General features: G+C 40.0%; 1 protein-coding gene and 1 long non-coding RNA gene across 7 annotated transcripts in view; one reads left to right on the forward strand and one right to left on the reverse strand.

Moving 5' to 3' along the window:
- The window catches only part of DYNC1I1 (dynein cytoplasmic 1 intermediate chain 1), a 576,993-nt gene that overhangs the window by 9,951 nt on the left and 541,742 nt on the right, over positions 1-25,300 (reverse strand). The window lies entirely within an intron of this gene.
- LOC142487645 (uncharacterized) lies at positions 4,386-24,427 on the forward strand. 2 transcript variants are annotated; one of them, XR_012799276.1, is made up of 6 exons: positions 4,386-4,502; positions 12,169-12,290; positions 12,884-13,021; positions 15,627-15,730; positions 21,867-22,015; positions 24,012-24,427. It is a non-coding gene; the product is annotated as an uncharacterized LOC142487645 (long non-coding RNA). The 2 variants fall into 2 exon arrangements; XR_012799277.1 differs by lacking the exons at positions 21,867-22,015; positions 24,012-24,427 and adding an exon at positions 16,402-16,466.

The raw sequence follows: 25,300 nt of genomic DNA on the forward strand, positions 1-25,300 counted from the left end.
CGAATTGCCAGGCCTCTGTAACACCAGCGCATGGATCGGTCCACTCCAGCGCTCTATAATGACGTAGTGTCAATGCGTCCAACGTGAGGGAGCGTCATCACGTTGGACGCATTGACACTACGTCATTATAGAGCGCTGGAGTGGACCGATCCATGCGCTGGTGTTACAGAGGCCTGGCAATTCGGAGCTACCTTCTTGGACTCTCAAACTAATATTTACATATACTGGCCCTGGAAATCTGCTGAAGACTTCTGCAGGGACGTTTGCCCATCCTGCATTGAGAGCGGATTTCACCATAAGGACAGAAACAAAAAACCGGATGGTGGTGATTATATCACGCAATGCCTATTTTATTTGTACTTTTGTAAGTGCATTTTTATCCCCCCTCGCCCCCTTCCCCTCATTAAATTTACTATTTTACGCTATGGGGCGTGCGCTCTCTCCTCTCTTTTTCTCCTAGATTCCCTGTGGATGTGGTTAGTCCACTTCGAGAGCAGCCGGAGACCCCCTGTATTAGCATCTATTTCATATTGGACTTTGAAATAAGGACTGGTTTTTATCCTCTTTCTTTGCACATTTATGTGGTTTTGTTTGTTAAGCACGTTAATGTTATACCATTCGTGAGTGTATAATTTTCTCTTAGAATAGAGCACAGGTATAGATTTTTTAGGTGTTACTATATTAATTGATTTTTTATTAGGATTGTAATTTTATTTATGTTCTTTTTTGATTTGATTATTTTCATGAACATATATTCACTTGTAACACTTTTTTGAGATTTATATATCACCCAGAATCATATATATATATATATATACTGTATATATATATATATATATATATATATATATATATATATATATATATATATATATATATATATTATTATTTTTTTTATTATTTATTTAGCAGCAGATAAAACAGCTGATATATTGGCCCTGGACTAATGAGATTCAGTCTTGGTACTGAATAAAAATATACTATTTAGGGGACATTGCTGTTTTGAAGCTAATAGCCAACCAATACTAAGTTATGGTTTTAATGACCTCAGTGTTGGTACAAATGTTCAAAAGGTCAGTTAGGATTTTATAGGGTATTGGAAATATAAGAGAAAATAATAGGGAATAAATGCAGCAAACAAACAGTACTGTTTTATTGAACATTACAGGAAGAAAATCTGTTGCAACTATGTACTTTATGTCAAAATTGTGCTTACGGCTGTTACCGTATCTGTTTTCTCTTAGTTGTGCGGATCTGTGTGTTTCCACAGGCTTGCCTACTTGTATAAAGCCAACTAAACAAGTACAGGCAGTCCTCGGTTATCCGACACAATGCGTTAATGAAAATGGCGTCGGATAGCAAAGCGTCGTAAAGCGAATCACATTTTCCCATAGGAACACTGTTTAAATGAAAGGTTCCGTTCCTGAACACATTTTTAACACTAAAATACACCAAATATTTTACGCAGGCAATAAGATTATGCAGCACACACAAATTATGATGTAGAGATTCTATTTATTGAATCCAGAACTGTATAATAAAACTGTTACACATGTTTAAGGGCATAAATACACCACTAAACCTTCACACAGACTGATCTGGATGATTTCCCTGACTGCAGCCTTATGATTGACATAATGTTGCAACTTTGCAAAGCGTCGTAAGAGCGTCGGATAAGCTATTTTGGCGTCGTAAAACCACCCATAGGGATGCATTGGACAGCGTCGGATAAGCCATTCGTCGTAAAACGGAGCGTCGTAAAATGAGGACTTACTGTAATGACACTATTTTAGCAAAAGCTTTAATGTTATAGTGATGCATCTGTAACATTAAAGTGGAATTTAGTTATATCTCCCAATAAATACTATCATTTGTTTATGGGGCACAATACAGGCTGTGTTGTAAGCAGATTTCCTGGACACTTAACACACAGTAATTTATTGAAAATTATAGGCTAAAGCAGTAAAATTCCGGGCATTATTGAAAACCCTGCTCACTGATTGGATAATGCCCGGAATTTTAACCAATCAGTAATGCCCGGAATTTTAGAAGCTTGCAAAGTGTAGTTTTCAATGTGTTTATTTCCAGCCAATCAGCTTTCAGAACAGCTGAGACAGGGCAGGGGATTGGCTAGAATGAAGTAACAGCTCTGAGACAGGGCAGGGGATTGGTCAGGAAGTACCAGCCACGGTTTGACTCCTCCCCCTCCCGAGCTGACAGATTTTCTGAGCAGATTCAGTTGAAGTGGGGGGGAGTCTGCAAAGAAGTAAGTGGCTGTCTGCAGTTTCTTTGTGGCTGCAGTTTGTGTGTGTGTGTGTGTGTGTGTGTGTGTGCTGTGCTGTTGTGTTGTATATCTGTGTAGAGGTGCTGTGTGTGTGTGTGTGTGTGTGTGTGTGTGTGTGTGTGTGTGTGTGTGTGTATAGAGCTCCAGTGTCTGTGTGTCAGTAGCAGTGTTTATGGGTGTAGCATGTGTGTGTAGCAGCAGTTTGTGTAGAGGTGCTGTGGGTAGAGGTGCTGTGTTGTGTGCGTGTGTATGTTGTGTGTGTAGAGGTGCTGTGTTGTGTGTGTGGGGTGTGTGAGATGTGCTGTGTTGTGTGTAGATGTGGGGGGGAGAGTGCAAAGTTTAGTAAGTGGCTGCATTTTTTATTGTGGCTGCAGTGTGTGTGTGTGTGTTGTGATGTTGTATGTGTTGAGCTGATGTGTGTGTCAGTGTCAGCAGCAGTGTTTATGGGTGTAGCATGTGTGTGTAGCAGCAGAGTTTGTGTGTGTGTGTGTGTGTGTGTGTGTGTGTGTGTGTGTGTGTGTGTGTGTGTGTGTGTGTGTGTGTGTGTGTAGAGCTGCTGTGTTGTGTGTGTAGAGCTGCTGTGTTGTGTGTGTAGAGGTGCTGTGTTGCGAGTGTGTGTAGAGGTGCTGTGTTGCGAGTGTGTGTAGAGGTGCTGTGTTGCGAGTGTGTGTAGAGGTGCTGTGTTGCGAGTGTGTGTAGAGGTGCTGTATTGCGAGTGTAGAGGAGGTGCTGTGTTGTGTGTCTAGAGCTCCAGTGTGTGTGTGTGTGTGTGTGTGTGTGTGTGTGTGTGGTGTGCTTGTGTGTGTAGAGCTGCTGTGTGTGTGTGTGTGTGTGTACACAGAGGGGGCGGCAGTGTGTGGATATAGATATCTGCAGTGTAAGCGTATATAGAGGTGGTTTCCTGTATTTACCATTTTATTTTAATAAAAAAATCTATTTAACTATACAAAAGTGTCTATTATTTATGAAATAAGCCTACATTTAGCCTATAATAGTAATAATCCCCTCAGAACAGGGCATTACTGGCCAATAATGCTATGGCTGGGTTAAAGTCCCTCGGCTTCGCCTCGGGCCTTCAACTCTTCCAGCCAGGGCATTATTGGCCAGTAATGCCCTGTTCTTCGGGGATTATTACTTAAGTAATAAATACAATGGAGAACCTCTAATGTTTAGCGGGGGATCTTGGTTTGCATACAATTGTTTTAGCTTGTACAAATAAATATGTAAACATTACAAAAAAATGTTTTTCTTTTTCTGAGACTAGATGATTAGTAGTTGATATTGAGGTAATTGTCAGAGATATCTAAACAGTTTAATTTTCGCTTTAGTTGACAGTTTTAATGGCGGTAATAGCCCTGGAACTTTATGGATGACATTTGTTTGGGAAAGGGAATTACATTAGTAATTATTTTACAACATTTTTGTGTGGGCTTAATGGTTCTCTCCTTTTCAGCATAAACTGGGCAAGTACAGCAGGGCGAGAGAAAATATTGTCTAACGGTAGTATATAGCGCACTTTGAAGTATGTGGCCCAGGTTTGAAGTTTGACTAAACATCTAGTTTGTGTTTTACTATCTAAACTATACCTAGGTGCCAACACTTTTCAATTTCACTGAAAATAGCAGGACGGACCCATCAATTCTACCAGCTCATAATGTAAATTAATTCAACATAAACTTTGTGCTCAGTATTATGGTTTATTTTTAGCTGCATGTGTGTGTCCAAAGTTTGAACAGTATTAGATGAGAGCTGCACTAGACTCTAAGCATGATGGAATTTGGTCTTGCTTGTTCCGGCACTCTGTAGAAGGATTAGTCATAGGGAAGGCATACCAGAGAAAGGCTCCATGAAAAGGACAAGAAGGCGGATTTTGCAAAACTCAGGCTGGGCAGAGACAGGAAATGAATATTTATAGAGTAGGGAGTTGGAGATCTCATCCAAGCCTCTAATTGCAGGCCTTACCCATATAATTATGATGTATTTTTTGGCATTGTGGTACATTTGGCAACTTAACTTAAATTCACCACTGGCTAACTTTACCATCTTGCATTTAATAATTGTATTAATAAGTTGCCTTGTCTTACCTTTATACAGTAATGGATATTTGATCATAATCTATGGCTATGCATACTTGCATTCAGATGCAAATTTGTATGAACGTACAGGAACAGCACCCTTCAGTGACTTGGGGTACGTTCAATTAAACCCCAAAAGTCAGGTAATATTGAAATCTTTCCTGTGTAGCTGAATAATAGACTGTCAATCATGGAATTACTCCACATGAGTTTGTTATGAGTGAACTCCACATTACGAGTATGTTATTATAGGAATTTACTGAAATAACAGTTCATTTATTTGCCATTGACGGACACTAGAGATTTAAGTTACACATATGTATATAGGTTGTTATTTATGTAGCGCCGATACTGTACGCAGCACTGTACAAAACAGACAATAAAATACAGGGAATTGCAAAAGTGCAAGCAACATAAAATCACACAATAGGAAAGGAAATATCTGCCCCTTAGAGCTTACAATCTAAGTGGCATGTTAGGAAACTTGCAGAGACTGTACCGGTAGGTGAAGGAATAAGTGCAGCAGATGGCTGTGCCTGACCACAATGATTGGTAAGTGTGACTGGGTGTGGGGCTGTGGCCATGAGTCTGGTCTATTGAAATAAAAAAAATTTTTAATTGTTTTTAGATTTGATATAAAAGGTGGGGAGAGAAGGTGCTTGGCGTGTACAAGTGTGAGGGAGTTTCACAGGTACACGGGCAGTGAGGGAAAAAGGTTTAAGAGTGGAAGAGGGTGTGGGAAGGAGACCGTTATGAGCAGAGCACAGGAGATGAGCAGGATCTGAACAAAAGATAAAGAAGAGAAGACGAGTGTAAGAAAAAGTGACATGATAATAACAACATGCTAACCTACAGTACTTTCCTATAAAGTTTGGTGACCTTGAACTGGCCCACAGATCAGCCTGTGTGTGATAATCACCAAACACAGTCAGTGTAAATCTGCTTAAAATGCCAAAATTAGAGGTTTAATGTACTGGTTATGCAACACAACTGAAGGAAAATCTGCCAGTTAATGATAGTTTAGTGGCTGCTGTGCTCAGGCATTTACTCATGCTGCCCTTCCTGTTATCTATTTGATCACTGAAGTAGAACTGTAATTTAATTTGACGCCAATTTTCCAAAGGATACGTTAACATTTTTACTTCTTTTTTTTTCCGCACTGCAAATCCCAACATGATATCATGATTCTAATGTGTATCATGGAATGTGAAGAGAGCGGCAATACTGCATTTAAGTTCCCTAAAAGTGCCATTCCACTTATTTCTGCACATTTTGGGTACCGTTGTCTCTGTGTTTTTTTTCTGTTTAAATACTGCATTGTGAAATCATTCAGCATTGCTATATTTTGGAGAAATATTGATGCAAAACATATTTTCTTTTTGCAAGGACAATAATACAGACAATATATTTCAGGTTCCCTCTGCTTCTCATCCCCTTCTCCTTGTGTGAGTGCATAATCTCTATTGAAGTGTGTTTGTCAATACAACGGCCAATATGTGGCTTTTTTTTAATTAGCTAGTTTATTTGCAGTGTAGTCATTATTGTGTATTTGTGACATTGGTTTTCTTAGACTTTTTGGAAATTTTCCGATAAACAGCACTACTTTTTACAAGTATCCTGGACTTGTCATTTACTAATATCTTGGACTAAAAACTCTGGATATAAATTATTTACAAATTATTTTTATAACAGATATAATTTTTATAGTTGTTTAATAAAACTAGTCCAATTTACATTCATAATTTGTAAGGTGCATAACTACATTTGTTTATTCACAATAATTGATAGCTATCCGTACGTTTTTAGCACTCTGTGGGGTAGATCCATAGAAGGCCGCCACTTTTGCGCTAAAATGACGGGCGTTATTTTTCTTAATTTTAACAGGTATCTTCACTGCTAATGCGATGCAAAAATGACGTCCATTAATAAAAGTAGCAGCGCAGAGACGCGTTAACCAGTACACTGCACATGGGCATTGGCAACGCTTGAATTCACGTTAATTAATGCATTGCTTGTGAGTCTTTATAAAGCTAATGCAATTATTGCTATGTAGCCCTGGTAAGAAATGGGGCTATAGTTCTATCCTCCTCCTGTGTGTAAACTCTGCTAAGGGCAGATTGCCAGGAGTTGACATGGGTTTTCCCCGCTTATGACACTGGGTTGTGTAAGTGAAGGTAGGTCACGTGACCCTGTGTCCAATCAAGAGATGCAGGGGCCGTGCTTACTGGAGGTTACATAAAGCAGTGTCACTTCCTATTTAGGAGCACAAGGGTTGAAGTGTGTAGTTAGTGAGTTAGGAAGCAGAGGAGAGATCAGCTCATGAGTAGAGCTGATCTAACTATAGTTTAGTGAGGTGGACCAAGTTTCTCTCACCCTGCTTAGGGGGTGAGGGAAGAGTTAGCCCCACTCTAGATGCCCTTGGTGGTGGCAGGGAGGACCATCACAAGGGAGAACAGTTAGTGAACTGTGCATCACTGTACCTGTCGGCTGCTGCTGCTGCCCTGGAGAATAAAGACTGCTGCTTTTAAAGATAACCCTGTGTGAGACTGGAATCTCTCATCCCTGTGTGGGAAACTCTGTGGTAAGGATTCCATCCCGCATTCCTGGGGCTTACTATAGATGGAGGCGCTGCACCATTGAACGAGAATGAAGGCATCCACCCCAGTAACCTGTTCCTGTTATCCCCCATGTCATCGCGGGAGACTCAGGCCCTCCTGTTGCCAGCAGGTATGCACCACACAGAGACACCTAGCCAGACCCCAGAACACCTTAGGGGGCCCGATCTGCGTTTGGGAGGGGGGAAAGGGGCTAGAGCTATAATGTAGTTCAGGGGTGCTCAAACTTTCTCCGCTGCGCCCCCTGCCTGCTCAGCCCCGGTACTTGTGACCCCCCTTGCCTAGGAACTGGCTCACTTGACACCACGGGGTCATGTGACATCACATGACCCACATGTTACATGACCCCGCTGCGTCATTCGGCATCACCCGAAACCAAGGTAAGTTAGTTACAGAGGCCTTGCGCGCTCCCCAGCATTTCATTTAAATGCTTTGGGGAAGAGCGCGAAGTCATCTGTAACCCCCACCCCCCCAAAAAAAATATCTCGCCCAGCAGTTTGCACACCCCTGATATAGATATTTACTATTTACTGTATTTCTTTAACATTTCTTACGGTTTTCCGTTATTTATACTGTCCTTTCTTCATTTAATTTATTTGTACATTATTAAAAGCTATTTATTTATTATTTATGTAGAGCTATGTATGGATAAACATTATTGTACACCCTTACTTAATACAGTCATTATTACCTTATATACCATATTAGATAAATATTAGGAAAAATGGAGAAGATGGGGAGAGAGGGAAAAAAAGCGAAAAAAAGCTCGCTCTTGCTACAGTCTATAAGATGGTGCCAGGGGTGGAGAGATTATGTGCAAAACTACACTTGCCTAGACAAGTGAAAAAAGACCCCTATATAACTAGCACTCATGCCTTATAGAGGGGTCTTTTTTCAATTGTCTAGGCAAGTGTAGTTTTGCATACCATATTAGATCACATAAACATATCACTTTAATCACTAAAAAACATACTATAGTTTATGATGTGTTTCAGACATTTCTATGATCCATAATATATATCTTTGTATCACATAACTTTTTGAAATGAAAGGGTTAAGTCCCATACTCAGTACTGTACATTGCTTTTAGGCTATTCCCTCAAAAAACACAATTATAATCAGGGTCTAGATGTAGGCAACACCAGCTTTTGGAAAGTCCTAAATATCACAGCGTAATTTCCATGTACGGAGGTCTGAGGATCTCCCTCCGTTGTTAGGTAAACTGCTCATTACCATATGATTTATATATGAGAAACTGTACATAATACCGCGCTCCTCCCTATAGAAGTTTGCTGCTGGTAAAAAGATAGGCCTTACATATAGAAAAACAAACAGAATGATTCCTGCGTTCCTACCAATTAGGCTAAAATAAAATAATAATCTCATGAAAAATGGTTATTTTGTTAAACCCTTTGACCAAGCATTTATAAATCTGCATGCCACGACAAGGCATAACCGTATGCAGGTACCTACACTGAATATATGTAATAGTTGTCCCATGGACTAGTGAAAAAATGTGTGAAGGCCCTGAAGGGGTTAAATAAAGCATAAGCTTATGTGAGTAGTGCAATTAAAATCTGGCCAAAGCCAGTATCACAGTTAACTTGATGTAGAGGTAAATTGTGGGTGCACAAATTCCCTGGTGTGAATATAATAAAACTTACACATATTTCTTTCTGTCAGTCTTATACATTCACACCAGGGAATTTGTGCACCCACAGTTTACCTCTACAGTAAGGTAACTATGATACTGGCTTTGGCCAGATTTTAATTGCACTACTCACATAAGGGCATACGGTTATGCCTTGTCGTGGCATGCAGGCTTATAAATGCTGTGGCAAAAGGGTTTAATAAAATAACCCTTTTTCATGAGATTATTATTTTATTTTAGCCTTATTGGTAGGAGTGCAGGAATCGTTCTTTTTTATTTATGTAACGGGTTTTCTGAACTGGCCTGACCCACCCAATCTCATATTGGCCCCTGTGGTCTAACCAGTCCCCATTACAGTGTGATGTCTGGTGGTGCACCTGTTGGCTACAGGACTCCTGAATCTCCCGCATGATGGTGTGTGGGGATTTGCCAACCCAGACAGGCAGCTGAGGTAGTGTGCTGAGTCCTACCTATATCCAGTGCAGCGCCTCCACCTCATCAGGATCCCTGCGTCCGCATGGGGATGGTCCTGGTGAGGAACTCCTCTGTGGTGCCCCCCCTCTGTGCAATAACTCCACACTTGCACACGAGAGTGTTGATAATCAGGAACATCTTTATTGTACGGTGGGCCATGCTGCCCTCCACAATGGGGTGTAATCAGCCCTCCATCGTTCACCGCACTTCCCTTTGAAAGGTAATGTCCTCCTAAATTAGGGATTCCCTATCCCCGCAGGGATATCTTATTCTGTGCCAGGTCCCTGGATACAGTCTCCTTATTCAGCTACTATAACATAACCCTTGAACTGCTCCTTCTTTTACTCCTCTTTCTACAGAACCTAACTTTTGACACAGTGCTGTGCCTTATGTATCCTTTGGGGGCTGGCACAACTCTGACATCACTAACCATGGAGTCAGAACCTGTGACCACTCCCATCCATACATAGGGCACCTCACCAGGGTGTGAGGGCAAACCTCCATGATTACTGCTGGTATGCCCATTACTTACCAGGCCTTACTGTCAGCAGGAGAGATGACTGCAACCATTTTACATCATGGTTACATTTATATATGAGTAAGGCCACGGCCAGGCTGGGAGCAAGCTCGTTCTCGCTCGAGCACCCTGCCATGAGAGCAGGGGCGATTTGTGTCCAGCGTAGTTGCGCGTGCAGGGGGCGGGGGCGCATGAGCGGTTCACAATTATTGGCTGAACCGCGCACGTGACCAGGGCACGCGTGACAAACTCAAAAGAATTTGTCTCACTGAGCGCTCACGGACACGTACGCAAACGCGCGCATGCTGGTCAAACACACTGTAGCAATGTGTTTGATCGCGCATGCGTTTTTGCTTTGTCTGGACGAGCCCTGAGCCTAACAACTGCTAAGTTATCAATCAAGGGAGGACATCGTTGCGCTAAGCACCTCTGAGGATGCCCATTTTGACTTAACGTCTCGTTAACCCAATTTAGCGGATCGATAATGATTTAACGGAGTTCTGAGGATCTACCCCTATATATTCATAGCTTTTCGTATCATTAAGTTGGTCACATGCTTTGTAAATGCATGCGCTTGTACAGTTGGTATTTCCATGCAGAACAAAATGTAAGTGACGCAGAGGAAACAATGGTTTAGTTCTCAATGTGGAGCACCTGGAATACTGGTTACACCAAAGCTATGGTGATCCAACTAACCAGTAATAATAGCAAAAATACTTAAAATTAAATATTTATATATATTTATATATGTATGTTTGAAGATTTACATTTATTTATATCTGTTGTCACCTGAACAAGGGATTCAAATCCATCAATTTTACCATTGGTGGAGTTTATATGGACTGGTAAATTGTGTCATCTAAAAATGGATGCCGGCCAGAGGAGGCAATCAGTTAGGGCTGAGGTTCTCAACCCACTCCTCAAGACCCCCCAACAGGTCAGGTTTACAGGATATCCTTGCTGAAGCACCGGTGGCTGTAGTCAGTCTTTGACTGAGCCATTGATTGAACCACCTGTGGTGAAGCAGGCTCTTCATCTGAGCTACTGTTTGAGCCACCTGTGCTGAAGCAAGGATATCCTTAAAACCTGACCTGTTGGGGGGTCTTGAGTACAGGAGTCGAGAACCTATGAATTAGGGTATTGTTGTCCCTACTATTGCTCTCCCATTAGTAGGACTGTCACAATCCTGATTCCTAGCCGTCTCAATATTAAGAACAACTATATAAAGAGTCCCAGAGAATTTATCTCTTGTCTAATCTAACAGATTAATTAGGAGGTTATGTTTTTTATATGGAAAATGGGTAATGGAATATGCTACTTACCTTCTTCTTGACTTAGATTCTACCTTGGTATCCACGCTAAACTGGTTTAAATATGACTTTGGCAAGTTATGAGACACCTGCACTGCACAAATTACATTTTGTTAATTTTCAATAGTAGCACATTGAATAGAAGTGTATGTCATTCCTTAACCATCTCATGGTTGTTCTAACACGTTCTAACACGTGATTGTGTGGACCTTATATGTGAATTGGATTACCTTAATAGGGATATTTGAACCCATTTATTGACACTGGAGCCCATTGCTCAACACCAAACTGAAAAATCCAGTGAGTTCCAAGCTGTGTTCTATGGAACCCTGATTTTCCATGTGACCTTACCAGGGGTCCCCGGATAAAAACTTGGTAACGCTGGACAATCAACACCCAATAATTCTATATTGCCATATTTAAAAAGAAAAAACAAATGTAACCCTTTTACTTCCAGACTAACCTGCAATGCATTGCTATACAGGCCCTTCTGGCAGTAGGAAAGGTTTAAAATAAATAAAATAATAATAATAACAATAATAAAATAAATTAAAATAAAAAGTATTAAATGTTATAAAAAAATGGAAGTCATTGGAATACACTGTATTTAAGTAACTACTCAATGTTTCAGTAGGTCCCAATGAAGAATTGTGCAGGGCTCCCTTAGTTGCTTGAAGCAAAGCTTTTTGTTTACTATGTTATACCTTTTTTTAATTGTAATTTAAGTAGGTATTTATTGTCACCTGCATCATGTGCTCAGAAATAATATAAATCAGTTCACAAGTTTTTCAGCTAAGTGAAGGTATTAAGAGACATTAAATCTCTCTTTTTGGTGTACAAATTCCTCAGTGCACTGTGGAAACACAGCTGTGAATTCGTATGATTTAAAATTGAATGGAATTACCCACCATAAAAACAAACATTTAACAGTAATTAAGAATTCCCTTGCAATGTAAAATGCTATTGGATGTGACATTTACACAGCATAAAAAAAGGAAATCAGTGCCTCAAATGAAAAAAACTCATGAGGTTGCTATAACAGATGCACATGAACAAACATTTTTTATTTGGTTTGTGGAGATAAACAGTACTGGGAAATAAGGTATCATACTATGTAAGCAATTCTTTACAAGTGAAATGCTATTTCTCCAGTAAGAATTGTCCCTTCAACAGTTATCACTATTGAGTAGATTATAAAATGTCTAGGATATACATCTACTTTTTTTTAATATAAAACAACAGGAAAAGGGGTCCGAGGAGTCATTAAAAGTCAAGTTTGTTTGAGACGAGGACTACTATGCCAGAATGATCTAGTCTGACTCAAAGGTTTTTGAACAGACCCCCTCCGAGCGAGGCAAGAATAAGTAAGTTATGATACTATGGTCTCGGAGCAGCAAGTAGGAGATGTGTGTGATATTTTGCGAGAGCCATGGTGGATGGGGGTAATGGGGGGGCACCCGCCCCCTTACAATCCTCCCTCCCCCCCCCCTTCCTTTCTCTGTTACTTTCCTGTATCTTTTTGTTTGTTCATTTTTTTTTACCCTCCCTATACATAGATAAAGTGCTATGCCTGGGGTCTGTCCAAGTTAGTCAGGCATGTTTATAGATTTATGTTCATATTGATTGCGCAGCGGGAGACGTTACAGCAGCTCCTGCACCGGCAGCACCGACGGAGCATACAGCAGCAGACAAACACAAGGATCCAGATACCATAAGACGTTACAGGACCCACCGAGGGGTGCCACACTTCCCCTTAAAAGTGTGAAGGCTTTTATTTATGGACACCTTGTGAGTGTAAAACCATATGCTTTTTAATGTATTTTTTAGTAAAAATGTCTGTCACGTACGGCACCAAATGGATTACCTACATAATATCTCCTGATATTATCATGACACAGTACTTTTCTATGGGCGTTTTGTGCTCTGTCTCTTTTTTCTTTCCTAACATGTACTAAAGGAGGAGCAGAAAACCACCCACAGAGAGCAGCACACGCCTGAGACATCTGGCTTTATCTCAAAATCGGAACCACTTCTTTCATCACAGATAAGATTTCATCATCTGATTATTCTATGGGACTTTATCATAGGCTATTAGGTACAGCTGATTACACCTGTGTTTTATTTCACTGTATGTTGTATATGTTTGGATAATAGTTATCCCTTCATTTTAGTATTCATTTGTAATTTTTATTGCACTTAGACCATCACTTTAGTAGCGCACATTGTCTTTCCTTTAAATATAATCTGTGGGTAGTTGCCTATGAGGTCATACCGTCACGGACCCGGACCCCGGAAGTGGAAGCCCTTGGTGTAGCGAGGGCTTCAAACATAGACCTGATCCATCTGCGACATTTTATATTCCCACTACATGCTCTTCTAGTTTTTATGTTGGTGAGCGCATTCATTTGCCTTGTCGTATTTTTAGATCAGTTAATCCATACGTCACGATGGCATGTGCTACTTTGTTTGGATGTTTTGGAGGTCCCAATTTTAAGAAGAGCCCTTCTTTTGGTAATACCAACCTGCCGTTTGATTTCTCCTGGGGAGACTCAACTAGGATAGGATTTCACTGGGTTTTTTTTCCCACCAAGAACTTTTTTTTTTTATACGCTTAACATCCACTCCCTCCCTCCCAGTCCTATTGGTTCCAGCTGTGCGGCTGAACCAAACTCTACGCTATCTAACACCCACACACCCAAGCCTCAATAGGCACAGCGGTGTGGCTGGGCCATACTCCATCCTGAGGCATACTCAATGCCACAATGAGAAGCCCTTTACCTTTTGTTTCAACTATGTCCCTCACTCCCTCTAAATTGTAAGCTCTCACGAGCAGGGCTCTCATTACCTCTCTGTATCCATTTGTGTTGGTTTGTCCTTATGTTTATTTGTATGTAGCAGTTTATGTCATTATCAAATCTCTGTACCCCCATTGTACCGCGCTGTGGAATAGGTTGGCACTTTACAAATAAACAATAATAATACTCACTACTATGATGATATACTGTAGAGTTAGTTTATTTTGAAAAACTTTGTGTCAATAGTTTCACAGAGTTTTTTTGATACCCAAATAATTTGTTATGTTTCCATTTGTATTATAGTCAGTAAAGATGTGCAAAACTATCCAAAATATAGTCGCTCATTTTTTTATTTTATTTTTAAACACTTTACCTTTTTTGTGATTTCTGCCACAGGGCAAAATATAGTGAGCGAAACATGGGGCTTCACAGCTACACAGCGCTCAGGCAAAGTCTTTGTTTTTAATGCTTCAGTTATTTGTGATTATATGCTTCACTATATAAATATCTTATTTATTTGCTATACACGCCCCCTTTCTTGTTTATTTTGAAATATGATGTCTGTTTCTCCTACTTATAGTCTCAGCACTAGGTATACTTACTAACCTTCATATACTATACACTTGGCGACCTTCATATACAGTACACTTGGCATACTTACCGACCTTCATATACAGTACACTTGGTATACTTACCGACCTTCATATACAGTACACTTGGTATACTTACCGACCTTCATATACAGTACACTTGACATACTTACCGACCTTCATGTACAGTACACTTGACATACTTACCGACCTTCATATACAGTACACTTGACATACTTACCGACCTTCATACTGCACCGACACACTTTATTTGAGCAAATACCCAGTATGTACCTGGCAGATACCTGGAATGCGCCGCTCCTCACCTCTGACAAGCCCCGTTGCGTTTGCCTTCCCAGCCTGGGTTCATGCCTGGCTGACGGGCGGCTGATCTGTTAAATGATAATGATTAGGATTTAATAGGCTGCAATGCTTCGCGTGTCTACCAGATGGCATAAATTCATGAATTGTAATGCAGTATATATATATATACTGTGCAGTATTGCAGCCAGCGGGAATAAAATGCTTCAATCCCTGCCTGGAAAATACCTCAATGCACTCGGGCAGAAAACAGTCACAAACCTCAATACACCCGGGTATACCCGAATTCGTGGGACTAGCCGAGCTCGAATAAAGTGTGTCGCCAGTGTATACAGTACACGTGGTATACTTACCGACCTTCATATACAGTACACTTGGTATACTTACCAAGTTCATAAACAGTACACTTGGTATACTTACTGACCTTCATATACAGTACACTTGGTATACTTACCGACCTTCATATACAGTACACTTGGTATATTTACCGACCATCATATACAGTACACTTGGTATACTTAATCACCTTCATAAACTGTACAGTATACCTAGGTTCCCTGAACGTCTCAACAGCCGACACTAGATATCCTTACGACCTGCTCTAAATAGCGTCTCTTCCCTTTTCTGTTTTTAATACTATATTAATCCAAAGACATCTGCCCATTGGTTTTTTTTTTGGGGGGGGGGGGAGGGTAACAAAATGGGTCACATTTAATCCACATGAAATGCTAGTGATTGTATACCTATTGTATATGTTGTAATGAGAATTCAAAAATCAATACAAAAAAGACAGGGTGCTGAATATTTTAAGTACTGTACTTTCATTTCCTGTATTTTATTTTTTATGTGATAATTTATGAGCAGTTACCATTAGGACACAAACATTGTCAATACTGTAGAGCTATGCAACCCTAGTTCTACACTGTAACGATAGCATTTATTACAGACCCATATGTGTATAACGAGAAGGAAGATATGTTTCTGTGTTTTACAGCAAGCTGTCCTGCTCCCAACTTGACATGGGGGCAAGCTGTTTTTAGAGGTTGCAGCTACAAAGCTCAGCTGGAGAAGGAAGTTATATGACCCACGCACACTAATGTAAGTTGCTCATTAGCTTCTGAATTTTAACATTTAATTTAAGGATCAGCTAGATCCTTAGGCAGACAACCATATAAAAATGTGCTGCCTATTTTTGCCGGTCCATAAGATGTAAATTTGATAAAGGGAAATTGTGGCATCTAACTTTAACCAACAAATTGTAAACACCCTTTCAATCACCATTTTAAATGTAATAGATTCTCCAGGGTTTTTTTTTTTTTTTTTCCGTCTTAAAGAAATGCAGACCAAAACAACACATGGTATTGATGTGGTAAACTTTTTAGGACTTCTATGCATCCACAGTATGTGAAATGATATTGTAATGAAAAACATAAGTATTTAGAATGATAATGGTCAAACGTAGCTGTTGTGAGTTCAGTTCACCCCCTATGGAGGCCAGCAGAGTTAAAAGACTGTATCAGTCCAGTAATAATCAGGAATGGTTAATAGCCTTCATAAAACAAAGTAATTCAATTTACAAATTTCAAAAGAATGCATTTTTTTCATGGAAATGCTTCTTCTGCAGGCACCTCAAATTTCTTTTTGAAGACTAAATACATTGATCACCAAGCTCTCGTGTCCCTATGTGAATTATGCAGACGATCAACAGACTATTTAACCCCTACAGTTCTGGGAAAGCTTACAAAATAATGCAGTTCTGTCCTTGCCAGCAGGTCTAGGACAAATGATAAATTACAGGCAACACATTGTACATTGGTCATCAATGCATCTAAAGGTATAATTTAATAACTTCATAAATATCATGTTATAAGTTACAGATGGTCATATTTGCTTAACTCTGCCAGGGCATCAAGGAGCAAACTGGGCCCTGTGGAAGTGAAGAGGTTGGCAGTTCCACTCAGCACGTGTAATATAATAATTATTAGACAACCTACCAATGTGTTTGGCTTTCTTCAAGATGCATTACAACTTTGGACCAAAGTGAACTAATGGCAGATCTAGGTGAAATGTGCACAATTTTGTTGATTGATGCATTTCGAAAAAGTTAAGACAAATATTTGTGTTCTAAAAGATTTTTTTTTTAAGTTTTCATTTATAGGGTGGAGGGTTTTCCCTTAAAGTTGTTTCCTCCACGCAAAGGTAATCAGATATACAGAGCCCTTCCATTTCAAAGCAAAGAATTAAAAAGGGTACTTAGAATTGAGTAAGAATTATAAAATGCGTACAAGGGAAATAAACAGCACACAGCTCTTGATTTCCTCTAGTTGTACAGTTGAATACCAGTTTAACAAAATACTTATTTAACCAATTAAATATATGCGATTTTGGTCCTACATAGTGCTGTCAATAACGGTTATCTGTCAATCACATTTACATTTATTGGGTAAAATCACGGTGGCTAATGCCTTTTTAAAACATTCAGGCAAATACTGTATAACCAGCTGCTTTTGAAAAATTGTTAACAATCTCTGATAAGACTTTTTGGAGAAACGCCTCTTCCATTGGCAGTGTGTCTCTGTTTCAGCTCTAGATTTTTTTCTGCTAAAATTTTTTAAGACCTGTGCAAAGCGATGCACTTGACCCTCTAAAACTTGTGTGGTTAAACAATTACACCATCATAGAATTGATAATGCATTCGTATTTATACTGTACTTTTCAGAACAAAAAGCAATAACTTCACAGCAGAATAATAAAAACATACTCATGCACATAATAAACATATCTGCATATAATATCATCATTTTAATTATCTTAATAATGGAAATTAAACTGAGTATTTCACATATACCTGCTAAGCAAAAAGTGAAGCTGTTAAGTTTACAAGATTAATATGGTCTCAACATATTTTGGACACAACTAAACTTGAAAATGTTGCAGGTTGGTTGTGTGTCCGTTGCAGAACCGTTTTAAACCGAGATGAGTAGAGATAGGATAAGAGATAAAATGATGACCTTATTTTGATACTTCTGTTAATAAAAATTCTTTCAATATTTCCTGAAATAAATAATACTAACCCTTATTTGTACTTACTGCTTGGTAATTCAGTCATCAGTCCTAGAACCCTATTGAACATGCCAATTCACACACATGGAGAAGAGTTCAGCTCCATGCAAATGAATGGAACTAAAATCTTATCAACCTATTACACAGGGGCCCCAGTCTCTTTGCTTCTCTTTCTGTGCACTGTTCCCTTTGGCTCTTGCCTACATTCTGTTGATGTTTTATATTAGACAGCACGGGGGGAGGGGGGGGCTAAATCCAGTCCTCAACGGTCTGCCCAACAGGTCAGGTTTTAAGGATAGCTCTGCTTCAGCACTGGCGGCTCAATCAGAATGACTGAACCACTGATGAGCAGGGATATCCCTAATACCTGGCTTGTTGGTGGCCCTTGAGGACTGAAGTCTGCCACCCCTGCTGTACAGTCTATCTTGTGCTGATTTACAACTCGTACTTACTTTCGCTCCATAAACTTGTACAATAACTGTAGAATCAGTACAAGTCTAGTACCTACCAGACGCATATTTACAAGATCATTTTAATTCATGCCAATAAAAAAAGTCTTCTTTCCATTTCCCCTTCAATAACCTCAATTCCTGCCCCTTGGTTCACAAATAATTTAACTAGCTTAAACAATAATTTATTTATAAAATATTTTACCAGGAAAAAAATACGTTGAGAGTCACCTCGTTTTCCAGTATGTCCTGGGCACAAAATAATATTGATAACAGTACAAAATTACAGCTAGAAACATGTTTAAGATGGGAAACAGCGAAAGTCTTGAAAGAACTTAGACAAGAGGAGGATTTCAGAGACTCTGGTAAATTGTTCCAGAAGTGGGGTGTTCAGTAAGTGAAGGAAATCATTTCCCTTTCAGTAATCTTAATCCATCCTTTTATGAATAGTGAACAGAGTTTATAATGAGAGATTTAAGTGGATCTTCTTCTACAACATCTTGATCCATGATTGCTGCCATATCACATATTACATCATACAGACTGACAGAGTGCATGCTTTCACAAGTTACAAAGGTGGAAACAGCTGTCTGTGAGTAGGTTTACTGACCATGTACTTCTTTAACCCAGGCTTTTCTTAAAAAGCTGTGTAAAACAGCAGGTATACTCTTATAGGGATCCATGTTAAAATGGATAAGAAACCAAGTGCATATTTGTATGTAATTCCCCAGAACCCTTTGCTGCAGTCGAAGGATTATGGGGTCAGGCATGGCCCCGTTTCAGACACGTGGACATGCATGTGGACTACATGCACAGTAATTGAGGTTGAATAAAAAGTTATATCCATTAAATTATATATTTTGTTTATTGCCATATATAGATCTAGATTTGCAGTGTTTAAACTGAGACTTCATGGCCAGGGTTTCCTGCGTGGAAGTGTATTTTTTAGATTTGATGCACTTATTGGTATTATATTTCAGTATTGTATCTTAATTACTATTTTTGTAAAGTTGTTATTTTATAGGAAGTCATAAAATCTCAAAAATTATATGAAATTTAGAATGGCATATAAGGGGTGGATATAATTTAACACGTGTAACATTTTATTTGTGGCACATTTACAAATGTGTAATTATTGTTTTCAAATAATAGATAGCACACATTTTCCTAAACTTGCTATTCATGGTAATTTCTTGCACTGAATTGTTTGACACTAAGGTTATAATATATCACAAATTGAAAGGGCTGCTTAACAGGCTCACTATCCAAAATTGATATAAAGCAGACATGGTGCCTATATTTAAAAGGGAGCTAGATCACAACCAGGGAATTACAGACCTGTACGCCTGACATCAATAGTGGGGAAGCTACTTGAAGGTTGAGTATGGGATAATATGCAGGAATACCTAATGGATAACAAAATTATAAGTAATAGTCAGCATGGATTTATGAAGGATCGGTCCTGCCAAGCTAATCTTATTAGTTTCTTTGAGGCGCTAAGAAGGAATTTAGACCAGGGTAATGCAGTTAATGTGGTCTTGGCTAAAATATTTGCGGTTGGATAGAAAACTAGTTGAAGGATAGACAACAGAGAGTTGTCATAAATAGAACTTATTCAAGTTGGGATAAAGTGGAGTACCTCAAGGTTAATTGCCGGAGTAAATTTACTTGTTTTACCATGTTTATTAATTACCATGAGGTTGGCATAGAGAGCAAAGTCTTCACCCCTGCTGATGACACAAAATTGTGTAAGATAGTAAAATCAGAGCAAGATGTAATTTCTCTCCAGAAGACTGTGTTAGACTGGAAACTTGGGCACGTAAATGGCAGATGAGGTTTAATACAGATAAATGTAAGGTTATGCATTTGGGAAACAAGAATAAGCTGGCGATTTACAAATTAAATGTGGGAAAATAAGATCAATCCTTGATTGAGAAGGATTTAGGAGTGCTTGTAGACAGCAGGCTTAGCAATAGTGCCCAAAGTCATGCAGTAGCTGCAAAGGCAAACAAGATCTTATCTTGCATTCAACAGGCAATGGATGGAAGGGAAGTAACCATAATTATGCCCCTTTATAAAACATTTGTAAAACCACACCTTTAATATGGAGTACAATGTTGGGCACCACTCCATAAAAAATACTTTAGTGAACTAGAAAAAGTGCAGGGAAGAGCCACAAAATTAATAATGGGGATGGAAAATCTGAGGAGAGACTAGCGAAATTAGATTTGTTTACAGTAGAAAAGAAGCGTCTAAGAGGTAATATTTATTTCAGTTACTATTATTCAGTGCTGATACAGTATGTTGTTTCTGTTATGCCGGTTATATTTATTTTTATTATCGGACACGTTTTTCCTAATACAAATCCTGGTGGCTAATATAAAAATACAAAAGATTTAATTAAAAAAAACAATAACTCCTGCCACATCAATATCTATCTCACTTAAGATGCCGGTCGTTACTTAGTATTTAATGGTTAGATCTGTCTTCTCTAAGTACTGGCAACTTCAATAGATTATATGGTAATATTCAAACTTTGCCACCAAAATGTGCTTTAAAGTCGAGTTGCGTATTAAAGGTACAATCACCTCTATCTACTTTGACAACATTGTTTTCCTTACCTTGTGAAATGGTATTCCTCCACATCCCTGCTGGTCTTTGCAAACTTGCTTGGGCATTTCTAAGTTGGGCCTAACCTCCGGTATCAACCCCCTTCCGCACAGGGTTGTGCCCAGACAGACCCCGCACCCCCACTCCAGAGGTAGGGCCCGGGAGAGGAGGAGGCAACAGAGTGAGAGTGGGGGACAGAGAGGAGGGTGGGAGGATGGAAAGTGGGGATAGGAGGGTGGGAGGATGGAAAGTGGGGAGAGGAGGGTGGGGGGAGGAGGGAGAGTTGGGAGAGGAGGGAAAGTTGGGAGAGGAGGGTGGGAGGAGGGAAAGTTGGGAGAGGAGGGTGGGAGGAAAGGGGTGGGAAAGAGATGTAGTGAGAGAGAGGGGAGTGGAAGAGAGAGAGAGAAAGAAAGGGGATAACAGAGGGGGAGAGTGATAGTGAGAGGAGGAGGAAGGGAGAGCGAGTGAGGGAGGGAGGGGGGATTTGCGGCGCCGTTGGCAAGAAGGAAGCAGAAACTTCCCCCCCGCATCCCCTCTACTCAACTGGTCCCCAGTGGAGACTCTAGTCCTGGGCCTGGTGAAAGCTGTCATCTGCCCTAATTTGGAGAACATCCTTCTGAAACGGCTGCTTGTGATAGAGCAGAAGATGGTACATATTACCGCGCTCCTGCCTTTAGAAGTTTGCTGCTGGTAAATGGATTGGCCATACATATGTGGAAAACAAAAGAACAATACCTGCGCTTTTATAATATACTAGTGACATGTTTACATTTAGAACCTACTGTCAGTGTCTGTGTGACAAAGGAGTCATTTGGTTGCATCTTTTGATCAAAATATGATTCAAGCCTGCTAACCTCATTAAGGTAGACCCTGTTTAGCAGGTACCTTCACTGAATATGTCATTTCTTATTGTTCTATGGACTAAACGTTGTGAAGTATGTGAAAGTGCTCTGAATGGGTTAAATACATGAAACATATGCTTTTGTGAGTTAGTGCAATTAAAAGCTGGCCAAAGCCAGTATCAGAGTCCCCTTATTATAAAGGTGAACTGTGGGTACACAAATTCCCTCGTGTGAAAACTTACACATATCTCTTCTTTCTGTCAACCATAGACATTCACCTGCTCTTCAGTGGAGGGTGATGTGCAGACTGACAATGAGATGTATAATACCTTTATGCTAATTGGAGAATTGGCAGGGGCTCTGTCCTGAACTGAGGAGTCATACACCTCCAAGGAACTGCTATGTAAAGCAGAAACCAGGTGATCAAATAACCTACCCCTATGACGCAATGTATCAGTAACACTATAATTAAATGCCCTTTGCTTGTGATAGAGCAACATGATGGGTGGAATCAAATGAAACTATAATCTTAGTCTTCTCAACCAAACAGTGAGGATGAGAGAAGAAGGGGATTCCTGGAGAGGAGATGGCAATAAAAGAAGTTTCCATGATACAAAATAAAAAAAACATATTTGTCTAGTAACCTGTCTAGCCTGTAGAGGTGACAGAGTGCCATGACCGGGTGGCGCGGCCTCCCTGTCACCTGATTTGCCGCTGTGTCGGCCGTAGCCTGGGAGGGGCTTAGGCAATTATGTCAGCTGCCGGGAGCGAGTGCGTTCACTTGCTCCTGGCTGCAGCAGTTTGGCTTAGTCTTTGCCTTAGGCTTTGCCTATAGTGCCGCCGACGGCGACGGTGACACGATGGGTGACGTCGCCGTCGCCACCGGCGAAAGTTATGTTTCGCCGGTCAGCGGCATCGAGGGATTCCCGCAATTTGATTTGTTAAAGGGCCGTCAAATTTTGGCGGCGGCGGGTTTTTGCGATGGCGACGTCGCTCCGTCGCTTGTCGCCGTCGCGTGCACTGGCGGCAATGCTTTTGTTTTTGGGCGAATTCGCGTCGCCGGCACTATAAGTACGGCCTTAGTCGCGGCGGCAGTTGGGAGGGCAAGTGCTTGTCCTTGCCAGAAGGGGCTCAGGGCTGTTAAAGTCGGGGGTAGAGGCGAGGGGGCGAGTCACTGGGACGTAACTCCCGGAAGCCCTCTCGCGACGCTGGCCCAAGGGGGCACGGTGGTGGTTGACGGATGGCAGCAGGGCAAGGCCCGGCTGACCCTTCACTAACCTATAAACCGAGCATTCTGGCAGGGAATAGCACTTACGCTATCTGCTTTTATACCTCCAGATTGTGTCTGCCGTTATTTGTATGTTGTGTGTGGGTAAAGGTAGAAGGGGAAAGGGGAGATTCTCGCGCCTCCCTGGCCATGTTACTGTGACCACATTTTACGAGGGGTTTACTGTAGCTCAAAATTGATTTTGGAAAGGACTGCACCCTGGTGCCTGCTCAGTGAACACAACACAGCCCTCTTGGGACCTTTGATTAATGTAACCTATGCTTTAGACAGATTTGATTACAAATATATGTGGTATTTTCCAATTACAAGAAGCCAGTTTTAGTATAAATAGTTTTTAAAAAGCCCAAGCAGAACATTCAAATTATATTTTTTAAATTAAGAAAACAAAACGAAAAAAAGCTAACTGATTATGTTGACACTGTAACAAAAAGACTGGTTTGAATCGACAAGGGTTATTAGTGGCATCTCAAAAATGGTCATATTTAGAGTTTCTGGTTCTTGGGGCCTGTCGTTGGTAATGGCCTTGTCAGCATACAGTAAAACCTTAGCCCAAAAGCAATTTTTCTCATACCTATTACTTAGTCTAGCAATATCTTTGCATCATCAGCAACTAGGAGGTTGGTTGTGAACTATTGGAGAACTGGAGATTAATTTGGATTCAGAGCCAAGCTACAGCGAGATGTGCCCCTTCATGTTTGAGACATGTTGACAAGGTGTTCTCCTGCATAACTAATTGTGTTTTGTTAACATTTTGGGATTAAAAAAAAAAAAAACACATGCTAGGTCTTGTGAAGCAAAACTTAGCACTGATGCAAACCTCTGCAGGGACAATGGCACCAAAGATACAGTATTGTGAAACCCAATTCCACCACTGTAAGTACAGTTGTGTGTCTCTGCTAGGTTTCTGTAGTGTACTTCTCTTATCCTGCCTTAACCACAAGATCGTTAGAAAAATCCTTCTAAATTGGTTTCAGGTTTACCATTACTTGATTAAGTCAAATTTCCATGTTCAATCAGACGTAGAATCACTTTAATTGATAAATGTACAAATAATCGCTCCTTAGAATCAGTGGTATGAAAACGTCCCGAACTGACAGTGCATTCATCTTTCCACTCTTCCTTTTAAGGCATGTTGGGATCAAGTCCTAAAGGTTCAGAGGATCATTACAATCAATTCATTGTAATAGACCAGGACAACAATGTTCCCATGCAACAATACTGTAACTGTGAGTCATACACTTATCGGTCGCTCACCAAACTCCCATTCCTGGACAGTGATGACCCTTTCACTCTCTTGTGGTTGTCCACAATCAGTTAACAAGTGAGGGTATGCCAGCTCACACAAAAGAGGTCATTTATCCAAGGATAGGGAGATACTTAAATAACACCCTTTGCTCTACTTTTGTATTGAGCCTATTTAAAAAGCATTTCCTTAAATAAATGACCTTGATATATTAATATACATATAAAAGCCAAAACCAACAGTGCACATATGCACATCTGTTTCATTGCATTATTAAATAATTGATCTGCTGAAATCACCATAAATAAAATGAATGAAAGACTGGGTATTAATTGTATGTTGTATATTAGTAATGATTTAGAAGTGGTATCATTATGTGATATGTTGAAACACCACATGGATACCAGTTGGGCAAGTCACATTAATAAATATATACAGTATATGTTAGACAGCGCCTGTAAGTGTACTGCAATATATCAAAATATACCCTAATATTAAAGGGATATATGTTAATGATGTAAAACTAACAATAAATGAAATACAGGCATACCCCACATTAACATACGCAATGGGACCGGAGCATGTATGTAAAGCGAAAATGTACTTAAAGTGAAGCACTACCTTTTTCCCACATATCGATGCATGTACTGTACTGCAATTGTCATATACGTGCATAACTGATGTAAATAACGCATTTGTAACAGGCTCTATAGTCTCCCCGCTTGCGCACAGCTTCGGTACAGGTAGGGAGCCGGTATTGCTGTTCAGAACGTGCTGAATGGCGCATGCGTGAGCTGCCATTTGCCTATTGAGCGAGATGTACTTACTCGCAAGTGTACTTAAAGTGAGTGTACTTAAACCGGGGTATGCCTGTATACTAAATATAAAATCATATATATTACCAAAGACTAGTAAAAAGTATATTAATGATACATATTTGAAAATATATACACCGTGTTGCTCATGTGCTGATAACCATGTGAGAAAAAATATATAAAAAGACACAATAAAAAATAAACAAGAATATATAAAAATATAAAGTCCAAAAACAATATAAAACGTCCGGTACCACTGTAACCCAATTGGGTTAACCTTAATGGATCTTTTGGATACTGGCAGCCTTCTTCCTAGGTTCAACAAACCCCCACTTAAATAGAAAAAAAAGAGAAGAAA

This window comes from Ascaphus truei, chromosome 2 (genome assembly GCF_040206685.1).
Source record: "Ascaphus truei isolate aAscTru1 chromosome 2, aAscTru1.hap1, whole genome shotgun sequence".
Lineage (NCBI taxonomy): Eukaryota > Metazoa > Chordata > Amphibia > Anura > Ascaphidae > Ascaphus > Ascaphus truei.